We start from the raw sequence: 21,231 nt of genomic DNA, 5'->3' as shown, positions 1-21,231 counted from the left end.
TAAGGATCTATCTATAACAGTTTGATCTGCAAAAAACACTAAAGACACTAAAATATGTGATTTTTAAATTTAACTAGACCAAAATCACAATCACAATTGCCTTGTACACTCAAATTAATGTGTATATTACTGGAGCATGTTAGGTTAGGAGAATGACAGATTAAAATGGGTTCATTTTGATTTTTTTTGATTGTAGCAAGTAAAATTAGCTAGCTTTAGTGCTGCAAATCATGTGTTTATGTAAAAAATCCAAAATGCCTTAAATAATCTCTTCCCATTTTCCATTTTCACTTGTTTCCAGAATAAAAATAAAACTCTGCACTCAAAGGAAGGACATTTTTTGCAGGGCGGCATTGCCGAACACTTATGCTGCGCAGTAGCCACAGCAACCGTTAACAGGATTAGGCATGGCTTACATAAACATCTCCCATGGCAACAGTGCACCGGCACCAGGCAAAGGCAGGGAGAGGAGAGCTGTCACCGGAAAATATCATCGGTCTGGTCAGCTGAGTGTCAGCTGGCTTTGATGCATGATGTTAAAAGCCATGTGTTTCCTGTGAATGCAAAAACTGCATATCCTTTGGTCACCTATTGAGCATTAAAATATTATTTCTACAATTTGAATAATTTATATTTAATATTCTACAGATATTTTGTGCAATTTGGTAACATTTTTCCTTTAATGTTTCGAACCAGAATGTAGCTCGACTGCTCTTTGTATGTTTTAGTAGCTTCTGTACAGTCCGTGTTTATGTTGGTCGATGTTTTGTGGCCTGCCACTGTTGTGACACTTTGGCAGCAACGCCTGAAGTTGTGTCCCGTTGGACATACTAGGCCTTTAGAAAACGGTTCATTTCCCATAATTCCCTCAGGACAGACACATTGCTCACTGCCTCTCATGGCTTTGGCTCTGAAGGAGAGTAGAGGTCTCTCCTGTCTCTCGCTGTTTCCCTCAAAATGTCTCTGCCAGTGTCTAGTCGACATTTTCTATCCACGAACGAGGTCGGGTTTGCCAGAGGACAGAGAAGAATTTGGCACTTTCTTCTTATGCATAGTTTTATGCTAAATGTACACCCAGTTTAAACAGTAGAACTAGCAGCTCAAAACAGACATTAGGCAATACTGTATTTCGATTTTTAAAATTAAAAACTGGCCATATATAGTTTGTATGAATCCTTTTGAATCACTTAAATATGCTACAATATGTGCAGCTATTTGTGAACTGCAAGCTTACATACAATTAAGTTTGAGTTGATGCTTATCTACACAAAGACACTTATACACACATTCATTAACCTTGTAGCCACACAAATGCGCATACACACTGTTTCAGGCTTAAGGGAAGGTTGATTGGCCATCCTAAACCAATGAATAATAATTATCACCCATCAATAATGCTGTTCATGTCACCATGTCTGAGTCGTGACCCCAGCAGTCTAATTTTGAAAATCCCCAAAACATATATATGGAGACCGTAATCTGCCCAGACTAATGACATGACGTTAAAGCCTATCCAGGAGAAGGTTGGGGTAGATGGACATGTGACTTTCACTGTTAGCATCCCATGATTTCTTTTAACCATGAGCACTATTATTTTCATTTAACTGAGTAGTTTTTGTGCCTAAACCGAACCAAAGAGTAATCATAGCTGTGGCAGATCATAAAACTGTCAACAAAATGTATGACTTTGACACGCAAGATTGCTGTTTGCATCCTGTTTTCTACCAGTGGTCAGTGTTGTAACCATTACCATGACTTTCCCTAACTTTAAAAAACTACTATTAGTTGATCATAAGAATCAGTTTTGTAACAGTCAATACCCTTGACTATGTTACTTGAACATTTCTGGCAGCTACAAAGCCCTCCCCCTTCCCCATTTTGGTTTATCAGACCATATTTCTCTGATGAGACTACAGCAGCTTTACAGGACTCTTTGAGTACACAGACTGGCACATGTTCAGAGAGGCTGCCACCCAGGAGAACCACATAATTCTTGAGGTGTATACATCATCAGTGACCTCATACATAAGCAAAGGTGGTGATCACAAAGACAATAAAATCATTCCCCAACCAGAAAGCCTGGATGAATGGAGAGGTGAGGGCTCTATCCAGAGCTAGAGAAGATGCTTTTTTCAATCAGGTGACAAGGAAGCACAGCACCGCCAGAGCCTGATGGAAAGCTGGCATCAAGGAGGTGAAGCAGAGAGGACTGGCCACTGTCGGTATAGACAGTAGATATGACAAAAGTCCTGCTGAGAGTGAATATGAGACAATCTGCTGGGCCTGATAACAGGCCGTGTACTCAAGCTGATGATACACGGAGCAACTTTTAGAGCAATGGTGCTGGGCAATGTTGCTGTCAATGGTAGTGAGTAAAGATTACTACCGTAATCCCCTTCCCCCATCACTCTGCCACCCTCCCCGCACCACCGCTATCACCGCATTCAAAACATAGTCGGACTTGCCACCAGCAAGATTGCCCAGCAACATTGCTCAAAAAGTTGCACCGTATATTATCAGCTTTAAAGCATATGCCAGTCAGCTAATTTATGTTGTTACTGATATTTTTAACTTATCACTGGTTCTCCAGCATGTAAAGAACAACATCTCTGACCAGTTTGCTTTCAGAACCAACAGATCCACTGCTCTCCACTCAGCTTGAGAAAAGCAACTTCTACATCAGAATGCTGTTTGTTGATTTCAGCTAAGCATTCAACACAATCTCCCCCATGAAACTGATCAGCAAACTCAGCACTCTGGCTTTAAATACCACACACCTCATCAATCTAGTGCTTAAAGCCGGAGCCCCCCAGGGCTGTGTGCTCAGCCCCCTCCTGTTCATGCTGTACACCCACGACTGCATCCCCCAACATGGAGAGAGCTCTGTTGTGAAGTCTGCAGACGACACCACCATCATCGGCCGGATTTCAAATAACAATGAGACTTCATATCGGGAGGAAATCAACAATCTTGCTGAGTGGTGCTCAGAGAACAACCTACTGCTAACTAAGGAGCTGATCGTTGATGTTAGGAAGAAGGAGTTAAAGACATACGCCTGTCTACATCAGTGGTGCTGAGGTGGAGCAGGTGAACAGTTTCAGGTTCCTGGGAATCAGCATCACAAACTGGCATGCTATATGCAAGGCCCAGGATGTGAGGTGCTCTTGAGGGGGTAATTAAAATCGCACAGAGCATCATACCCATATACCAAGCATCAGTGATATCGGTGAGGTGAGGTTCCCGCACAGAGCCCAAAGGATACTAAATGACAGTACCCACCCAGCCACAGCCTGTTCACCCTGCTACCATCTGGCAAGAGATACAGAAGTATCTGCTGTTGCACCACCAGACTTCAGAGCAGCTTCTTTCCTCAGGCTGTAAGAGTCCTAAATTCATCCTCAGCCTCGCACCATCTTTTTTCTACATAACGTTTGCTTTTTGTGAGTAGCATAAAGGGAACTACAACTTCATCTCGTTAAACACCCATGTTGTAAAATGATAGATAAATCTACCTTGTACCTTGCACAATGTTTGTGATCAGAAAACACTATTTTGGTTCAACTTTGCAGACAACAACCTATTTTGTTCCCTCTTTTCTCTATGTGTTGTTGCCTCTGTTCCTCTGCTTTGCTCTGTTCTTTCCCATTTGTCCCTTCCTGTCTTCTCTCTGTCTTCAGTTGTAATAAGTAAATTTTGAAGGAAGGGAACTGCTCCATTGACTGATGAGTGGGAAGTGTTTTGCCTTTGCTCATTTTTCCCGAATGTTCTTATTTGCTTAAAAAGCAGGCCGACTTCAGTGTCACAGTTTAGTATTCCTAGTATCCTACATGTCCTCTTTATCTCATGTCTATATTTTGCACCTTTGCAATTCAAGGCCACAGCGTGCTTGCTGTCGAAACAATTTGTAGTTCTGTTGGTGTGTCCTGACAAAGGACTGGGAAAATGAGTTTTTAACTTAGAGGTCTTTACCCAGCAGCCCCAACCATCCTTTATTGGTCTTTGTTGTTACTGCTTGTATGAAAGCACATTTATTTACATTTTGGAGTCCAATGTTCCTGTTGAACTCGTTTTAAATAAATTGCTTAAAAGTTTGTTTTTTGTACAGTTTCTAAGCCCTCCAATTTCCAAAACAATCATTGTCGCTTTAACACTGCAAAAACACTCTTGATGGTGGTTTATAGTTTTTTTCCCCCACTTCCAACTTCCCTTAATGTTAATACAACCCCACCAGGGGCCGTATTACAGAAACTTCCTAACCTGCAGATCCTATCTTATTTTCTTTTTGACAGCATCAGCGCGGCGTTGACTGTGTCCGCTATTTTAGCCCTCTCTCTATCTTTAATCTCCCCAGATTAGCGTTATGAGGATTTGGATTTCTTGACACTTCTAAGTCATCGAAGTCATCTAAGGCATCAAGTGCTGTTTGAAACGGCTCGAACAATCTCTTCCTGTCTGCTGAAATGCCTTCAAGCTGCCCCAGTAACGGCCAGTTTTGAAGGCAGCATCGATGGTGACTTGATGCTGACTATTACCCATAAAGCAGCGCCACTGCGGCCGACTGAGCTTTCGACAACTGGTCAAGATGGCGGACAAACAAGCTGAATTTGTACACAAATATTTGTGTACAAGTTTTTAGTAGTTTTCTCGCTCGATTTTTGAAAATCTAGCAAGAACTAAACACTGAACTATAATATTAGCCCGTGACTGTAACCAACCAAGAGTTTTCAGTATGATTTCTGAGGCGTCTGTTAGCTGATGCTAAGGCTAGCGTCTCTTTTGACAGCCAGAAGAGACGCAAGACAGCATGCTGAAGTACTGCCCTAGAAGGCTGTTCGAAACTAATGTAAACAGAGCTGCCTTCACTTGAAAGTGATGCCTTCTGAGGCAGCTGTCTATTACGGTATCGAGGCAGCGAGGCAACTGCCTTCTGTTTTGAACACAGCCTATGTTGGTACGACGCATCGTACTTCAGATGTAAGAAACGGCCACGTACTTTGTTGGTACCACCGTGGTTTAGACTAACTTAGTTTGAACCAATATAGTTCGAACTAACATGTTTCCAGGTGTGTTTGTCTGACTTTCACAGCAGAAAACTCACAAAACGTCGTCATATTCTTGTCAAGATAGCCTATGTCAGTTGTGACCGATATTAAGTGACATTATTGTGCTAACTTATTATTTAGGCTTTTCATATTATAGTATAGCAAAGCAAGAAAATCAACAATAGTGTTAATGAAATCAACAATATAAATAATATATAACCTAATCATTTTATTTAACCTAAATATAGGCTATAACTTAGAAGAAAAAATTAAGAACTATTAGCCTACAAGACATTTAGTGAAATAAGTTTAATCCGCAAGTATCGTCAGTTTAACAATTTAACACTATTATGATTCCCTTGGCTGCAAATGGTATCAAGGTCTTAAGAATAGCTCAGTGCAATAAGTGGCTGAGCATGTGAATGTTCTTTATTGAGACAGACACGGGTTCAAAGCCCTTTGTTATAATGGTAATGAAAGCTCTCAGGGATTTATTCATTACAGTACTTTCATAAATTTTATGCTGTCCCTTTTTATATTTATGTTTGTAATGAAGACTAGAGAACACCCATGGTCTTCAGAGGCCTAGAAATGTATACATGAAGGTAATATTAAAAGTTATGTCATACATTCTCCATTTTGTCCTTTAATCTTTGTACTGGTGACTAATATTAAATCAAGGTATCTGTGAGAAAAACACCTGCTGTTTGTAGATGGTCTATACTAACATACTTAGTACTGAATCAATGCAACCTTACCCATGACCCGACAACATTTAAAAGTACTTTTATAACTACATTTTTATAAAAAAACTTCACCTTAAATATGTTTGTACAGCAGGATTATCTAACATTCCCTGCTTAAAACACATTAAATCCACTGCATTTTCTGCTATCTGTGACATAGTCACTGTGAACTAAGCTTCTAACCGCAGGTCAGGAGCTGTAGTTTGAACTATGCAACTTAACGACAGTTGGTGCAAACGTTTGTTGGAACTGTGGTTTTGGGGAACACCTGCGTCACTTAAGTGAAGTGGTTCGTACCATGTAAGTTACCAACTTAGTTACCTCCGTAGTTTGAACTAGGGTTTCGGGAAACAGTTGTGTCTGCATAGTTCCAACCAAGGAAGTTGCTACCGTAGTTAGCAACGATGCTTTTGGGAAATGCACCCAGGTTGATAACCGATGTTGGATTGAGTATTTAGGATTTCCTAACCTGAGATAACATAGGAAGAAGTAAGATAAGATAGGATTCCTAAAGTTAGTTAGGATTTGCTTCTGTAATACCAAATTGAGAAAAATCCTTAGACTCTTCCTATCTTAACTTAAGACTTAAGATAGGAACTTTCTGTAATACGGCCCCAGGAGTGTAAACATTACCCAGCAGAAGCTAGAATACACAGATGTGATCTTCAGCTACATACCTCCCAGATTTCAACTATGTGTTGTATGGGCTTGAGGTGACCGGTTGATGTAACACCTGTCAGGAAGCAGGTTGGGAACGGAGACGAAAACAAAGTTAAACATACTACACACAAGGAAAGAAACAGCCATGCAAAAGTATTTGAGCAACCATCTTTGGCATTGTGTGAAATTAGATTTATCTTAAGTGGAGAAAGAAACACCTTCCTTGGAAGCAAAAGGTCTGCACTTGTAAAGGTTTAGTTCATATCGACTAGGTATTAGCAGGAACTCTATTGCCAAGAGCACGCCATCACATTGTTGCTTTTCATCTCTAAAGCCCGATAAAGCTACTCAATATTGTTTTGGACAGATCTCTGCATCTTCCCGCTGCACAGTAATTTCTGCAATTAAAGTGTTTTCTTTTGAACGGCTATAAGTGTGGGAAGCGATGTACTGTTCTGCTTTGCCTGGTCTCATACAATCTGAAATGGATGTTCTGTGATTATCCAGAAGACATTCGGTCTCTACTCTGTTCTCTCCCTCTGGTTTCATGGTTATTTTCTCTCATCTTCATCCATCAGCACTGCAAATAATTGCTCCTATCCTGATATCACATTGCTGAGTCTTGCTTTACGGATGAACTGGATTGCAGTGGACTGTCACTTTGCCTCACAGTACAACAGTGTCCCAGAGGTTGGTATTCAAATCCGAGGCGGTGATTGGTGATAAATGTGTATAATTAGACTGAGTATGGGCCAGTAGTCTTTCTATCGATTTCTTGGCTCATTTAGGGAATTAAGGGTCCTGCAAATTCCTAAGCACAGCAGACAGGACTGCAAGATTAAATGGAGGTCCCATCTTTCAGGGTGCAAAACTCGCTTTCCTACATGTGCTCACAGTTATTTGTAAAACGAACGTGCCAGACCGGCTGCAATAAGCGATCTATTTTAATATTATTTTACAACATAAATGATATCTGAAAGAGAAAACCAAAATGCTTTTGCCTGTTTGTCATGGTTAAATGTTTTCTTTGTCCTGCTCCACTCCACATAAATCAATCACAGCGGAAATGTTCATCTCTGACATTGTTGTTTCTGTCCTATTTATTGTTCCCGCCACCTCTGAAGGGGGAGTGTATGATCAGAACACTGCGTTCACCTTGAGATGTCTCCCCAGGCACTGGTGTGTTTGTCGACCATGAGGGGGTCTTTAACCTACATAGGTAGCTACATTAGTGGGGCTAAAAGCACACCACAAACCCTACTGGAAAACAGCCAAGTCAGCAGCGGGATGTGAGCTATGAGCTGGATGTTCGGACATAAGGAGGGTGGATAGCTTCCCTCAGGCTTTTTCCAAGCCTGTCCCAAATGAAAATAGCCACAATACAGTATCCTACTGCTGTGTTCCAGGGCACACATCCTGTGATGACCAGAAGGAGGACAGTGAATTAGATTTTATAAACATTGTGCTGAATATTTTATTTTGCGCATTAGAAACATTCCAATGAGAAAACCATATTGAAAATTGATCGATTGATCGATTTATTTTTATTGATTGCTTTATTGCATGTTTATACTCATTTAATTGAATTTTGAAATTTGCTTGCTTTGTGAGGGGGTGAGGCAACCATGGTAAGCTTTGTTGCTAACCACTTATAAGAGTGGAAGAATATCCGTCAGATGCAGCCTGATTTGAGCGGCTTTGGCTCAGGAGGTAGAGCGGGGTGTCCACTGCTCACAGGGTTCGACCTCCTCTCCCTCCTATCCACGCGTGGAAGTGTCCTTGGGTAAGACACTGAACCCAGCTCGCTGCCACCGGTGTATGAGTGTGCCTGTAAATGAGCCACATTCTCACTCCCAACTCGTCACATACAGACGCTTGGTCAAGACCCCTTGGAGTTGCTTTTTAATGCCCTGGGTACCACTTTTGCGTCATTTTTGGACGTGTAGGGCTCCACGGTCAAGTTTGCAAGAATACCTGTGCAACATCCGGTTGAGTTAGCAATAATAAATATGTAATGGCACATGTTTAATGTTGTGAAACGTCGCAATTTGGCTAGCTTTAGGCAACAAATCTACTTGGTTAAATTTAGGAAAACATCATGGTTTGGGTCTAAATAACTACTTTACCTACGTGGCTTAACTTCTGTAAATTAAGTAAAGTAAGTAACATAACTTACGCTACTTATGTAACCTACGTAACTAAAAACAATCAATGTTGACTTTTTGTTTCACATGGGAAACAAACTCCATTCTCCTGGGTGAAAGTCTGGTTTCTGGTGCACCCATTCACCCCAACCACTTGTATTTTTCTGTTATTTATATCCTACACCTGCTTTTAGCGTTCGTAAATAACGCTACAGGGCTTCCCCAGGTGCGTTGAACTATGACGCTAAGGGGCTACCCACTGATGCCAAGGGGAGTGAGAATGGGTTGAATGAACAGAAGAAACCTTGTAAAGTTCTTTGGAAAAAAAAGAGTTCATTTATGAATAAGTGTAGTTGTGAATGAGCTGAACAAATGTGTGTCCCATTTGTGCTGGTAAATTCTGCGTAATATATTGTCAAGTCAAGTTTATTGATATAGCACATTTTATATGACTCAGTGTGTTTCAGTGATGATTGTGTTACATTTAAAAAGTGCAAGTCTAGGCCTCTTTTAAACTCTATATCTGTGTAAAAATGTGGCATCAATCCCCATAACTGCATTTCCTTCAATGGCAATCACCATCCCACTGTGCCATCTATAGTATTTTAGCATCTGTAAATTCCAAAATACCCAAACAAGATCTACCTCTCCCGCTTGCTTATGGCCCCGCCGGGGGAAAGCTGCATAGTGCGGATGATTTAAAGGAATGGAGTGGAGAGTCAGGGGTCGATTCTAATTTAGCCTAGGACTGCAGCTGATTGTGATGATAACGGTGCTGTTGAATTGCATTACGCTGCTGTCGTCTGGCTGATACCTGATTGCAGCTTATCAGGGGGCATTTACATCACTGATTACCTTCTGCCTGCTGCGGCTGCATCCAGATCAGATGCCATTGTCCATGCTGTAAGATGTAAACCTGACAAAAGACCACATGGAATTCTAGATAATGACAATTATGTGCAAGCATAAAAAAAATAAATCTAAGGATCAGAATGACACAAATCATTTATAGAATAAAACAGAACAATTGTAAACTAAGATGGATTTAAAAATATGGTTAAAAACATCAAACATCAAAACAAGGGCGGAGTCAAATAAATGTGTTCCTGTTACCTTCATTGTTACGCACAGTGCTCTTGCTACTCAGTTCCTACCTGTGGCTCTTGACCAATGACAAACTTTACCATTTAAACAATGTAATAATTAACATGTATAATTAAAGGATAATTGTAGTTTATTACAAGTAATATCGTATGGCATTTTTATAGGTTTGGTCAGTGTTTCTATTGTTTTTGATAAGCTTATTATTGTCCATGCTGTCCGTTTTAAACATCCATCACAGTTTACAGACCAACTTTTTAGTTCACCTTTGATCTACAGTCCTTGTGTTTTGAAAAATTATTGGCAAAATAACAGTTACACTCGGTTCCACCTCCAAATAAAATGATAATCTAATCTGTGGTTTGTTTACAACCTCTCTGAATTATGTTTTGCATGCTGTAGTGTTCCCAGATCACGACAATAACTCTTAACCGAATTACTAAATTGTAATAATCTGTCCTTCAACTACAACTCCAATCTATTGAGTAGAACATTTTCAAATAAAAAGGAAAGCGGGTACAAATTGATTGTTGTTGCTAATGTCCTGAGAGAGTGTAGATCCACTTCTATGTCAATAGCTTCTTCATCACCCCTTCCCTCTTGTCTTTCCTTCTCCCTTGGGGTCAGAAGAAAGGTTGTCAGTTGTGTGTGTGTGTGTGTGTGTGTGTTAGTGTGTATTGGGGGAGGGGCGATATTGCTGGATAACTGAGTTTCCCTTGGCAGCAGGCCCCAGAAGTGTCACCGCTCATAGACCTCCACTCTAAGCGCATCCAAGTGCTTCCCTGTCTCTGCACATAATTTGCTCCTACTAAAGATGAACCTGTCACCTGGAGGTTTTTCCAGGCAGAGGTCGAGTCCATACTCAATATGAGAGTTGTAAAACAGAATCTTTATCTTTACCTTTTGTCTTTTTTTTTGTTAAGAAATAATAATAACTGTACATTAAATCAAATTTATCTTCAGACAGTACTGAATCATTTGGGGATCGCGGAAGTGCAATGATCCAGTGTCATTGAGAATTCCTGATCAAAGCACCTTCACTTAATAGACTGAATCATTGATCACAGGCCATGTGGGTCACCTCTGTCTCTGCAGTGCTTTCTCTTGGATTAGATGTGATGAAGAGGGACATTTCTGAAAAAACGAGGTGTCGTCATTATTATGTATTATTATGTATTATGTATGGCACCCTACACCCTGGAGTCAGGACTGGCATGACTGCAGTGCAAGGGCATGGGAGGTCATATTCTTTCTTTGTGTGTGTGTGTGTGTGTGTGTTGATGTTCCATGTATGTTTTGTTTGTGTTTGGGATTTACACTTTCACTGCAAACAATATTCAAACTAACAAATCACTTTGTCTTGGAAATTAATTATCATTAAAATAATGGAAAAAATGATTGGATGGATTGGTATGTGTCTCAGACAAGTTATTTTATCTGTTCTGGATATGATTTGCATGGGAAATGGAAGACAGGAAGAATAGTAAAGAAGTTCAAATCCCAAATAATGTATCTTTTTGCTTGAAAAGGAGGCAAATGCTGAAAAAAAGTAAAAAATGGCGAGAAATAAAATAAGGCGGAAAAAGTGAAAAAGAAGGGATTGTAAGGACGAGTCGGAGAGAAATGGAAGGCAGATGAGTCTACGTGTTAGTGAATGATGAGGTGTGTGATGGGACCTAATCTGCTGTCTGCTCAGTACAGTGCACACTCTGTGCTCTGAATGTAAATGGGATGCTGGGGCAGAAAACTAAACTCTGCACCTCCTTCTGTCTCTTTTTTCTCTTGCAGCATGTGTACCAGGCTGGCCAGCTGTCAGTCACAACCATGACCCGTCAGTCTACAGCGAAGGCCTGTGTGACAACACCGCAAGCCTGCAAACTCTGGTGGTGAGCTTTACTTTTACTTTTGCTTGTATGCTAATTTTCTAGCAACATCCAGGATCATCTCCTGCAGTGATTCCTTCCCCAAGGACATTTTGAATGAAAGGTTTTGTATTTTGGGAAATACACGTATTCACTCATTTAGATGAAAAGATTGACACCATTCTTGTGTTTATATACTAAGTATGGTGTTATTTCCAGCAGCCGACTAATTTAGCTTAGCATTGAGACTGGAAACAGCAGGAAACACCTAGCCTGGCTCTATCCAAACACAAGTGTAAAATTGTAAATTTGCCACTACTAAGACGTTATGTACCAGACTTTTTTTTTTGAGAGACCAAGAAATTATTAGGGGCATAACCCACGATAAAAATACAAATTGTCGTTAGTCCACTTGGGGTTTTGTATAGATTAAACATACAAGATACAGTGTGTTAATTAGTGAGATTTAGTGGTGCTGGGTAACACATTTTGATACCTTTAGCTAGAGCCAATCTAGCTGTTTCCACCTGTTTCCAGTCTTTATGCTAAGCTAAGTTACCCACCTGCTGAATGTATGTAATCCTCTCATCTGACTCTCAGCAAGAAAGGAAATAAAGTATTTCTCAGAATTTCCCAATTCAGTTTGTTCCACTTAACCATGCTGCCATGGTAAAATTGCTATAATAGTTGTAGCTGTTTACAGAGCCCATCTCAAGTAACATACAAATAAAAATAGAATATACACATTCACAAACATGCCAACTGCTAACAGGTCAGTCACAAATCTCTCAAAATGTCTCTTTAATCTCATCAGACTATGAACATTTTGGTTGATCATTCTTTTGAATCAACAGATGGTTTAATAGAAAAGCTTACCTGTATGTGTAAAACATTCATGACAATCTTTTTTGTGAAAAGCATTAACTCATATTAGATTTATTGAAATTTTGTTTGCTTGTGATGAAACATAACCATGCTCTGGGCAAATGAAAACACAGAAGATGTGAGTGAACAGGTAAGGCTGTAGACCTGGAGAAAGGGGAAACAAAATTACAACATTAAACAACATTACAGGACTGGATTCAGTCTATGAATGTGATATGTATTTCAAACTGTGCATGTACTGTATTTGGATAAAAGGGAAAATAGCTAACATTTGATAATTTGATAGACAATGTTACTATAAAACCTTTGGCGCAACAGAGGATAAATCTTAGCTAACACTGCAAAGTGCCTGTTTTTGTGCACTTGGTGAAAAATGATAGATTCTGATCCTGCTGCAGATGACAGAGGAAAGTCATTGAGGGAGAAGTTAGTTTTTTGGCAGCCTGCACTTTTTCCACAGGGTTTCCAGTCAAACGGATAGGCAGTGTGACAGGCCAGTCAATAGAAGTCAGCAGTGATTATGCAAGTTGCTTATGCCTAATGAGAAAGGTCAGCGCATTGCCAAGAGAGTGGGACACAAGCCCAGTCTCACACTGAGATGTACAGTACACACTGCTGTAGAATACTGTGCAGTGCAAAAACATATTCCTCACTCCTCTGCGCTGTGGAAAGTGAAACGCTATCTTTAGGGAAAAATATTACTAATGAAAATGGAAGGAACAAAATACCTTCTCAGCCTATACAAAATCGCTGCCTGTTTCATATCTAAATAGTACCATATCTCTTTAAAACAATTGATATATTTATGTGTTGAACTCCTTGTAAAGTAAAGCAGGGAACTAGTTCAGTGTAAAGGGAGCAGGTCCATAGAACATCATCAACAATGTTGACACAAAGGAAAAATACACTCTGCTTTGCATCTCTGGGCCCATTTGCTTTTTTCCCCCTTATTCCTGCAGACAAGTAGTCACGCATAGATGTATGATGTTACATAGATTTTTGTAGCTGTAGCAGCCAGATCTAAAACATTAAGTATATATGTTAGGTTCAGCTGTTGGTCCGTCAGACAGCGAGGGGTTCTTTCTATGGAGCTGGCATTTTGCATCACCATCATTCTGACATCTTACATCGGATATTATAATATTCTAAGGAAGATGTCTCTATTTTCCATCATGTGCCTGGTATAAATGATCCATAGTCCCTAGTCTCACATTGTATTGAAAGCAACAACTAAAAACCCGTTTTTTAGGATATTGAAAGGCATTCTGTTAAACGTAGGACTTGCTTATTTCATCAGTAGTAAATATTCTAAATGCAATGTATACATACCTAGCTAATCCTGGACCATATCCTGTGACCTTCTTTCTTGACTAGAAATAGTCGTGTTATAACAGGTGGTTGTTGTTGTGTGTGTGTGTGTGTGTGTGTGTGTGTGTGTGTGTGTGTGTGGGGTGTCTTCCTTTATCTTTCTCTGGCTGTCCACTGATACAATGACCAGTCATGGTCTGTTGTTTGCAAACAGCTGATGTCCGCTTCCGGGGCTCTTTCAGTCTTTACCCCTAGGGTCCTTGCCTTTTAACCGATGTAGTGTTCATTGCAGCTGTTGCTAGTGATGTCATTTACCACCCCAGTCGTTCTTTCCAGCTGAGATCTGAAGGTATTGAATGGTTGTGGTAGGTGATGACCCTTCGGTACACCGGCGACTGAAGTCTTCTACTCATCACGTGATAACATCTGAGTAAGTTCTATTCACTGAGGCAGACCGTGGGATGTGAGAGTTCCCAGAAAGCTAAGTAAGTAGAATATTTTTAATATTTATATATGTATTCCAAAGGTTGAAAATCCTCTTTGGGAGGAAGTAGTTATTGGGCTCAATGCAAGACTGAAATGTCCGAGATCATAGATTGAAGGCAGCATTTCCTCATCACATATTGGAAGTAATTTTTCTATCTTTTGCACTTCTATTTACTCAGTGTTACTGTATTTACCAGGTGCAAGGTGCCTTACTCAGACCTAACCTATATGTCAACTGCTTTATAAATGGTATATTTTATTATGTGCCATGTGAACCCATTCATTCATTCACTGAGTAGTTGTTAAGCATAAGCAATGCACAACATTGATTAATAAATTACCTCATGCGCATTAAATCTGAATAAAATGTTTAGTAGTATCTCCACAGAGGCTGGCTTTGCTTGAGTTGTTGCTCCGGATTTTGTTCCTTTTAAGAATTATTTCCTGTTTAGGCTGGCCACCAGCTCCGTTCCTCTTTGACGGAAGTTAGTCCCTCCTGAGTTATGCTACATTCACATATTGAATATCGACAGGCGACCAGGTGAAAATGGTAAGGGCAATGTTGCACAACTGAAGTTCAAATGAATTGAAGTTTTTGAGGCGCGTTCATTTTTTGGGTGTGGAATATATAGCCTAATTATATATATATATATATATATATATATATATATAAAGAGCCAGTGACGCACACTTCAATTCATACAGGAACATAAATGGATAAATGACATTTTCATGAGTACTGAATGATAGAATTCTGCATATATTGTATGAGGATACATAGTGTAGCTCTGATTTGAGCAGTTCTCTCAAGATTTGTATTTTCTCTTGTGTCCCCCCCCCCCCCCCCCCCCCCCCCACCGCCCAGGCTAAGCTCGCTTTGGTTGACACAACAGCATCCTCTCTACACTTTATCTCCCTCGCTCATTGCTTTGATGTGTTTTGATTGCGTTGGTGTGGCGGTGGTGTGCTGGGTGGGAGGGGCTGGAGCTGGGGTTTGGAGCTTGGGGGGGGGGTTGTAGCACAGAAAAGCGTTCTGCAGTGAAAATGTGCTCCCACTGAAGCGTAGAGAGACTGCAGCACAGTGAACGAGCCTGTGCACCACCTGCAGTCGTGTGTGTGTGTGTGTGTGTGTGTGTGTGAGAAAGAGAGAGAGGGAAATAATCACCCAAGACACAAGGATTCAACACCCCGCTCCGCTCCTCTTCTGCCATCCTCTATCCTTTCTTTCTCTCTTCTCTCCTTTTCTCCCTTCGACCCAGTTTTCCGCAAACACTACAATCATCTCACTCTCTGCCTGCCTTGTACCCGTCTTGCACCGTGACGGTTGCTGTGTGTTCTGTTTTGTGTGTGTATATTGCGCATGCTGGTGTGTGTGTGTGTGTTCCCCAGTAGCCTCTGCTCGATATTCTCAAACACATTCCCCCCTCCTGCCTCTCCTCCTGCGATTCGCTGCCATCCTTTTTGTCATTCTTCTCCTCTCCTGATGTCTCTCATCCATCCATCTTGACTCCATTCACTCTTTCAGTACATTCTGTTACTCCTCCACCTCTCCCAGTGATCACTACTTGGTGCGCACTTTCGTTCATACGCACATTCCCGTCTTCTCTTCGGCGACCCTGGCGTCAACTCTGAAATATAAACACTGAATGAACACACTCAATCAATCATTATCAACAGAAACCCCGTCTGTTTTCCATCTTTTCTCTCTCTCTCTCTTCCAATCGTTATGTTCCCAGTCATTTCTCCTTTTCTCCCCCCTCCTCACTCTTTTGCTCCCCTCCTCCTGCGCTGGCTGAGTAAGTGCTGCAGCATCAGTGCATGTGTGTATGTGTGAGAGAGCAGCACAGAGAGACTGAGAGAGAAAGAGAGAGATGAGTGTGTGTAAACGGAGTGTGTAAGCGCGAAGCACCGGGAATCCTGAGCCTGGAGGAGAGCCGTTTGACGTGAGGGGGGCTCTTCTGCCTGTGGATGTATGTGCCAGGACAGCGTTTTTTTTTGTGTTGCAAACGAGCGTTCATGTGCGTGAATGTATGTGTGTGAGAGACAGTGAGTGTGGGCATGCCAGCGTGTGTGTGTGGATGTGTAACAGTGTCGTCGATCAGCGACGGGCTCTTCGCATTATGCAGCCGACGGTGCTCATCACACTTTGAGGACTGACTCATCTAGACCGGGGCTGTGGAGACAGAAGAGACGAAGAAAGAGAAAGGCAGATTGATGGAAAGACAGAAAGACAGTTTTATGCTGTTGGGTCCCTCTAGACCGTCCAAGGGTCTACTCCATTTGTGGGACGCCAGTAGCTTCACAGTGGCCCCCCCTTGTTCCCCCCTACAAATTGGAATTGCAGACACATAGCCCGACAGGTAGCCAAAATTGCCAAAAAACCCTGAAAGGAAAATAAATCCCCTGTCGTCATCTGTCTTGCAAGAAGGTTTTTGGTTCATTTCTGCTCCTCTGACTAGGACAAGAGGGTCTCCTGTCTCCTCAGGTTCTTTCTACGCTTGACATCGCTCTTTTCACGGGGGTTGCAGGATCCTATCCAGGAGATAAGAGGCTGGCAGACGAGACGGGACAAACGCAGGCATGGCTCGCCTCAACTGGTGCCTGGCTGCCGTCATCAGCTGGGGCAAGTTCCTCTTCGCCTGCTTCTTTCCTCTGCGGGGGGCCAAGCGAGACAAGGTAAGACTTCACGGAATGGGGGGGGGGGCGGAAGGGGTTGCTGCGAATGAGAAGGGATTAAATATTCTTGGACGAGTTCCTCACATGTCGCCTTTCATGTCTCACTTCAACCCATGCAGGTGACTTTCTTCTACAATAAATGCCCCAAAATTATATATAAGGAATTCTCACCCCGCATGAAATATACATCAGGATGGGCCTTGTTCTCAATCATACCACCCAACCATTACATGCATACTGCCAGATTTACTCACACCACCAAATGACGTAGCTCTGAAAACAAGCTTGGCGACTGGTCATGGACCATGGGGCTCTGGAAGACTGGTTGGTGCCTCTCTAAGTGCTGATTCAAGGTCAGTGTTACATCTCCAAGTGGTCTCCAGGCAGCTGCTCCAGATAAAGATGGTGGGGAACCATGGGGATCATAGATTTTGGATTTGCTACTAGAGCCAGGCACTTGCAGCAACCACCTGGAACAAATGGTAGTTGCTCCTGATACGTAGGGTCACCTTGCATTCACAGCTGCAGAATTGTAATGCACCATTATTGGGGTTATGTGTATTCCCAACTTTTGATTTCCCGCTGTTCATCTCCTGCCATTGCATGTCCTTCTGTGTTTGTTCGTTTTTGATGAAGGGGGTTGTGAGTCTTTCATCGCTGCGCCATATTCCGATGATCATATGGCACATGTATATGATCAAGAAAGGCCAAACGGAGTTCATTGAATGGGATAAGCTGAATGCACATACTCTGTTTCTTTGTCTTTATTTCCCCCGGATCCAATGTTATTAGCACAACCTGGATCACAATCTTTGCTATTTTTTTGTTCTTTTTTAGAAGATAATAAATCATGTGTAACAACTCAGGTATGTCTAAATGGCATTTCCTCTTACACACACTTGCACATGCACTTACACACATGCGAGGACACCAGAAACAGTGCTGGAGGTGATCCTCTGATGAATGGTGATGGGTAGGATCAATTTTGGAGGGGATTTATTCCTAACCCTGGCTTTTTTTTTAACAACATGAGCAAATCTAGAGCAAAGCGATATATTTTTTTATAGCACTTGTCCTAAGGCAGGATACACTGTCCAAATCAGCTTGATGCGCCGCATCCTCAGCAGTTTTTAAAAATAATCTGTCCCCTAGCGAGAATATTATCACAAAGTAAAGACACCTTTTGGGACTTTCATATGCCCTCATATCTTTCATTTTCATCTTCATCCTTGGCAAATTTGGCATCATGACAAGCTTCGATCCCAAACGTAAATGCCAATCAAAAGGTTTGAAACTTGAGTGTTGCAGTGGTGTAATTCTCCCTCGACATGCGAGCTCTCTGCTGTTGCGTATGAGAACCGTTTTGGGCAGCGGCGGTGTTATAAAGTCCAGTGATGATGGGATTTTGTTCATAGTGACGGCGTAGCATGCAGTGCTGCAGCCGCCCGTCTCTTCAAGCTCCAACACCCTCCCACCAGCACCAACACCAGCAGCAACCCCCCCCCCCCCCCCCCCCCCCCCCCCCCCCCCCCCCCCCCCCCCCCCCCCCCCCCCCCCCCCCCCCCCCCCCCCCCCCCCCCCCCCCGCCCCATTGCCGCAGCTCCTTATCTCTACACCCGCGCTCAATCCCACCACACTCCCCTTGTCGCACTCTCTCAGATGTGTGTGTAAACGTGTGTGGAGCTTGTTAGACACACACACACGCTCATTATATATCTCCTCAACCCTGTACAATGAATCCCCAACCTATTATGTTCATTCAGTCACAGCTTTTGCTCAGCCTGTCCTCAGCATTGGCCTTTTTCCCTTTCGTTTGAATGTTTCTCACTCTTATATAAAAGCTAGCAATAAATCAAAGTAATACATTAAGGTATTTGCACCATTTTCCATATAGACATTATAGTGAGGGGTGCTTCAGCCACATCTTCATCTCTTGTACCTACACTGTAAAACGGGACAGATGCTTGCCACCGGGGATGTGTCCCTGTAAAGGTATGGATTCTGTACACTCACGCATGTTCTACATTTGTACCCTTGTTCCGTATACTTGGGAAGGAACATTACGTAGTGTGGGTCAATTTGTGTTCCTACATTAGACCCAATGATAAAAGTGTTACTGCCAATAGAGTCCTGTGAGCTATAAGAATATTTCAACTTGTTTGCTCTTGTTTTAGGGATTTTCCAAAATCAAGGTTATTTCTGTGTGAGGTTAGCACCCTGCTCTCATCATTCTTGTTTCTGGATATAGAAAGTAATGTCTACAATTATATGGGAAATCCATTGATATATTCTTACTGCAGTGGCAGAAAATTATGTTTTTAGGACTCAAAATACACAGATATTGCATGAGAGAGCAGTTTTACTCTCTAATTTGGCAAAAATATTTCCCTTTCCCTCTCAGTCCAACAACAATACATTCTTGTTGTTCCATCACTTGGGAGAAACATGCATTTGCCAGTGCTGTGTAGTTGTCAGTATATGCAGGTTCCACATGTAAGATCATCATCAAAACTTGGGAAGTTTCTTTCCAACCCTATCAACTTGTTTTTGCTTTTTTAAAATCACTAACAAATGCAACATAACATATGGTTGCTAAAGTCCTCACAAAGGTTTTAGCCAATTGTTGCTGCTGGCTGATCACTATTAGATTTGTTAAGTGACCAGTAGGGCTCCTTGTTTAACATCTGTATTAAAAAAAAGTAGTTGGACATAAACTGTAAAGGAGCTCTTCAGTGGCCCAATGTCGTTTGATTGGACATATAGATAAGCAAGGATTTTAGGATGCTGTTTGCAGTGTAGTATGACAACCATTCAGTCTGTTGTCACTCCAGCTGCAGCACTAGAGCTGGTCACGTGAGCGACTGGGAGGTGAAAGTGGAGAGGTAAGCCTCTGTGTCTTCCCTCCAAGGACCGCTGTGAGGTGTTCAGTTTCCATGGCAACGTGGCTCACAGTCCCCACATGATAGGGCCGGGTTACAACAAGAGACAGGCTCGGAATATTGTTGGTATGTGTGTGTGTGTGTGTGTGTGTTTGACTGTAAATGTTTGGTGGTTTTGTAAGAAAGATCTGGGAAAACAGAACGGGAGGTAGAGGTATGATGTGTAAAGGTTTTCTCCATGTGTGTTACTATGGTGACACTATTGTGGTACTTTGGAAGGGTAACCTTCTCCTCTTCTCTCCTCCCCTAAATTCCATCTCATCCTCACATCCTGTCTCCTCTTCTCTCCAGTTTCTTTTCCTTTCTGCTTCTTTCCTTTTTTTCATCGAATCTTCCCCAACACGTCCCCATGTCTCCTCTCCTTCCCTCTCTTTCATGTTCTGTTTCTTTTCTTTTATCTAATTTCCTCTCCTATTGTCTCCTTTATTCTCCTCTCCACTCTTTTTGATTTCTGTCCTTTCCTCTCCTTTTTCTCTTTCTGTTTCCTTCCTGAATTTCCTCTTGTGTCCTTTCATTTCCTCTCTTTTCCCTCTTGTCTCCTTTCCTCTTTTCTCCTCTCCCCGCCCTGTTTCCTCTCCTTCCTTCTCCTTCCTTCTCCTTTTCTTTCATTTAATTTAATTTTCTCTCATCTCCTTTTGTCCCATCTCACCAGTTTTTTTTCCTTGTGTTTCTTTACTTCTGATTCATCTAATTTCCTTGCCTTTGGGTGTCTCCTTTCCTCTTGTCTCCTCATCTAACCCTTTGTTTTCTCTCCTCTGTAGTTTGTGTTTACATGCCTCCCTATTCATTAAACTAATGTCCCCCCAGGCAGTAAATTCACACCAGGCAGTACTGCAGACAGCCAAAAGAGAAGCGGGTGATGGGAAAGCTGTCAGCTGAATAACTCCTTACTCCTTAATGCCTCTCCAACATATGCATGAAAACCTCATTCATTGCTCATTGTATTTATCACATGCTCCCAACTTACCTTCCACACTGAGTAATATCCGCCGACCGTGGTGAGCGGTGTACAGGTACCGCGCCCGGAGAATTGCAGACTTCTGCCCTGAATGGCTCACTGTATTCTGGGCCCGGCGTTCAGCATGATGGATGCTTTGTTATTCTAGCATTAAAGCTTTAATGTGATGGATTCTCCAGCGACAGAAGAAGAGAGTGCAGAGTCAATGTGGAACTTATATTTTTTCTCTCTTTTCTCTTTTTCCACTTCTTCTCTTCTTATCTATCTTAGTTTATGTTGAAGCTGTATATCTAGTATAACCAAAATATTTGGACATCTTGTCGAGGGTGTGTTTGTGTTGGTGGAGCTGGTGATCAAATGTCACACTGTCAGTATATTTACATGTGTATCAGAGTTCCTCCAACCTTAAAATAGGTACGTCAGG

At 41.8% G+C, this 21,231-nt stretch overlaps 1 long non-coding RNA gene across 1 annotated transcript in view; it reads left to right on the top strand.

Annotated features, from left to right (window-relative positions):
• Positions 1–17,665, top strand: part of LOC123976907 — a 31,383-nt gene extending 13,718 nt beyond the window's left edge. The window contains exons 2-4 of the long non-coding RNA XR_006826454.1: positions 11,482–11,579; positions 16,763–16,910; positions 17,030–17,665. This is a non-coding gene — a long non-coding RNA (uncharacterized LOC123976907). The remainder of the gene's footprint in view (positions 1–11,481; positions 11,580–16,762; positions 16,911–17,029) is intronic.
• Positions 17,666–21,231: the final 3,566 nt, after the last annotated feature.

The sequence above is a fragment of the Micropterus dolomieu genome, linkage group LG01 (assembly GCF_021292245.1).
Source record: "Micropterus dolomieu isolate WLL.071019.BEF.003 ecotype Adirondacks linkage group LG01, ASM2129224v1, whole genome shotgun sequence".
In the NCBI taxonomy this organism is placed as follows: Eukaryota; Metazoa; Chordata; class Actinopteri; order Centrarchiformes; family Centrarchidae; genus Micropterus; species Micropterus dolomieu.
The sequence above is the reverse complement of the archived record's forward strand: the minus strand, read 5'-3'. Positions and strand labels throughout refer to the sequence as shown.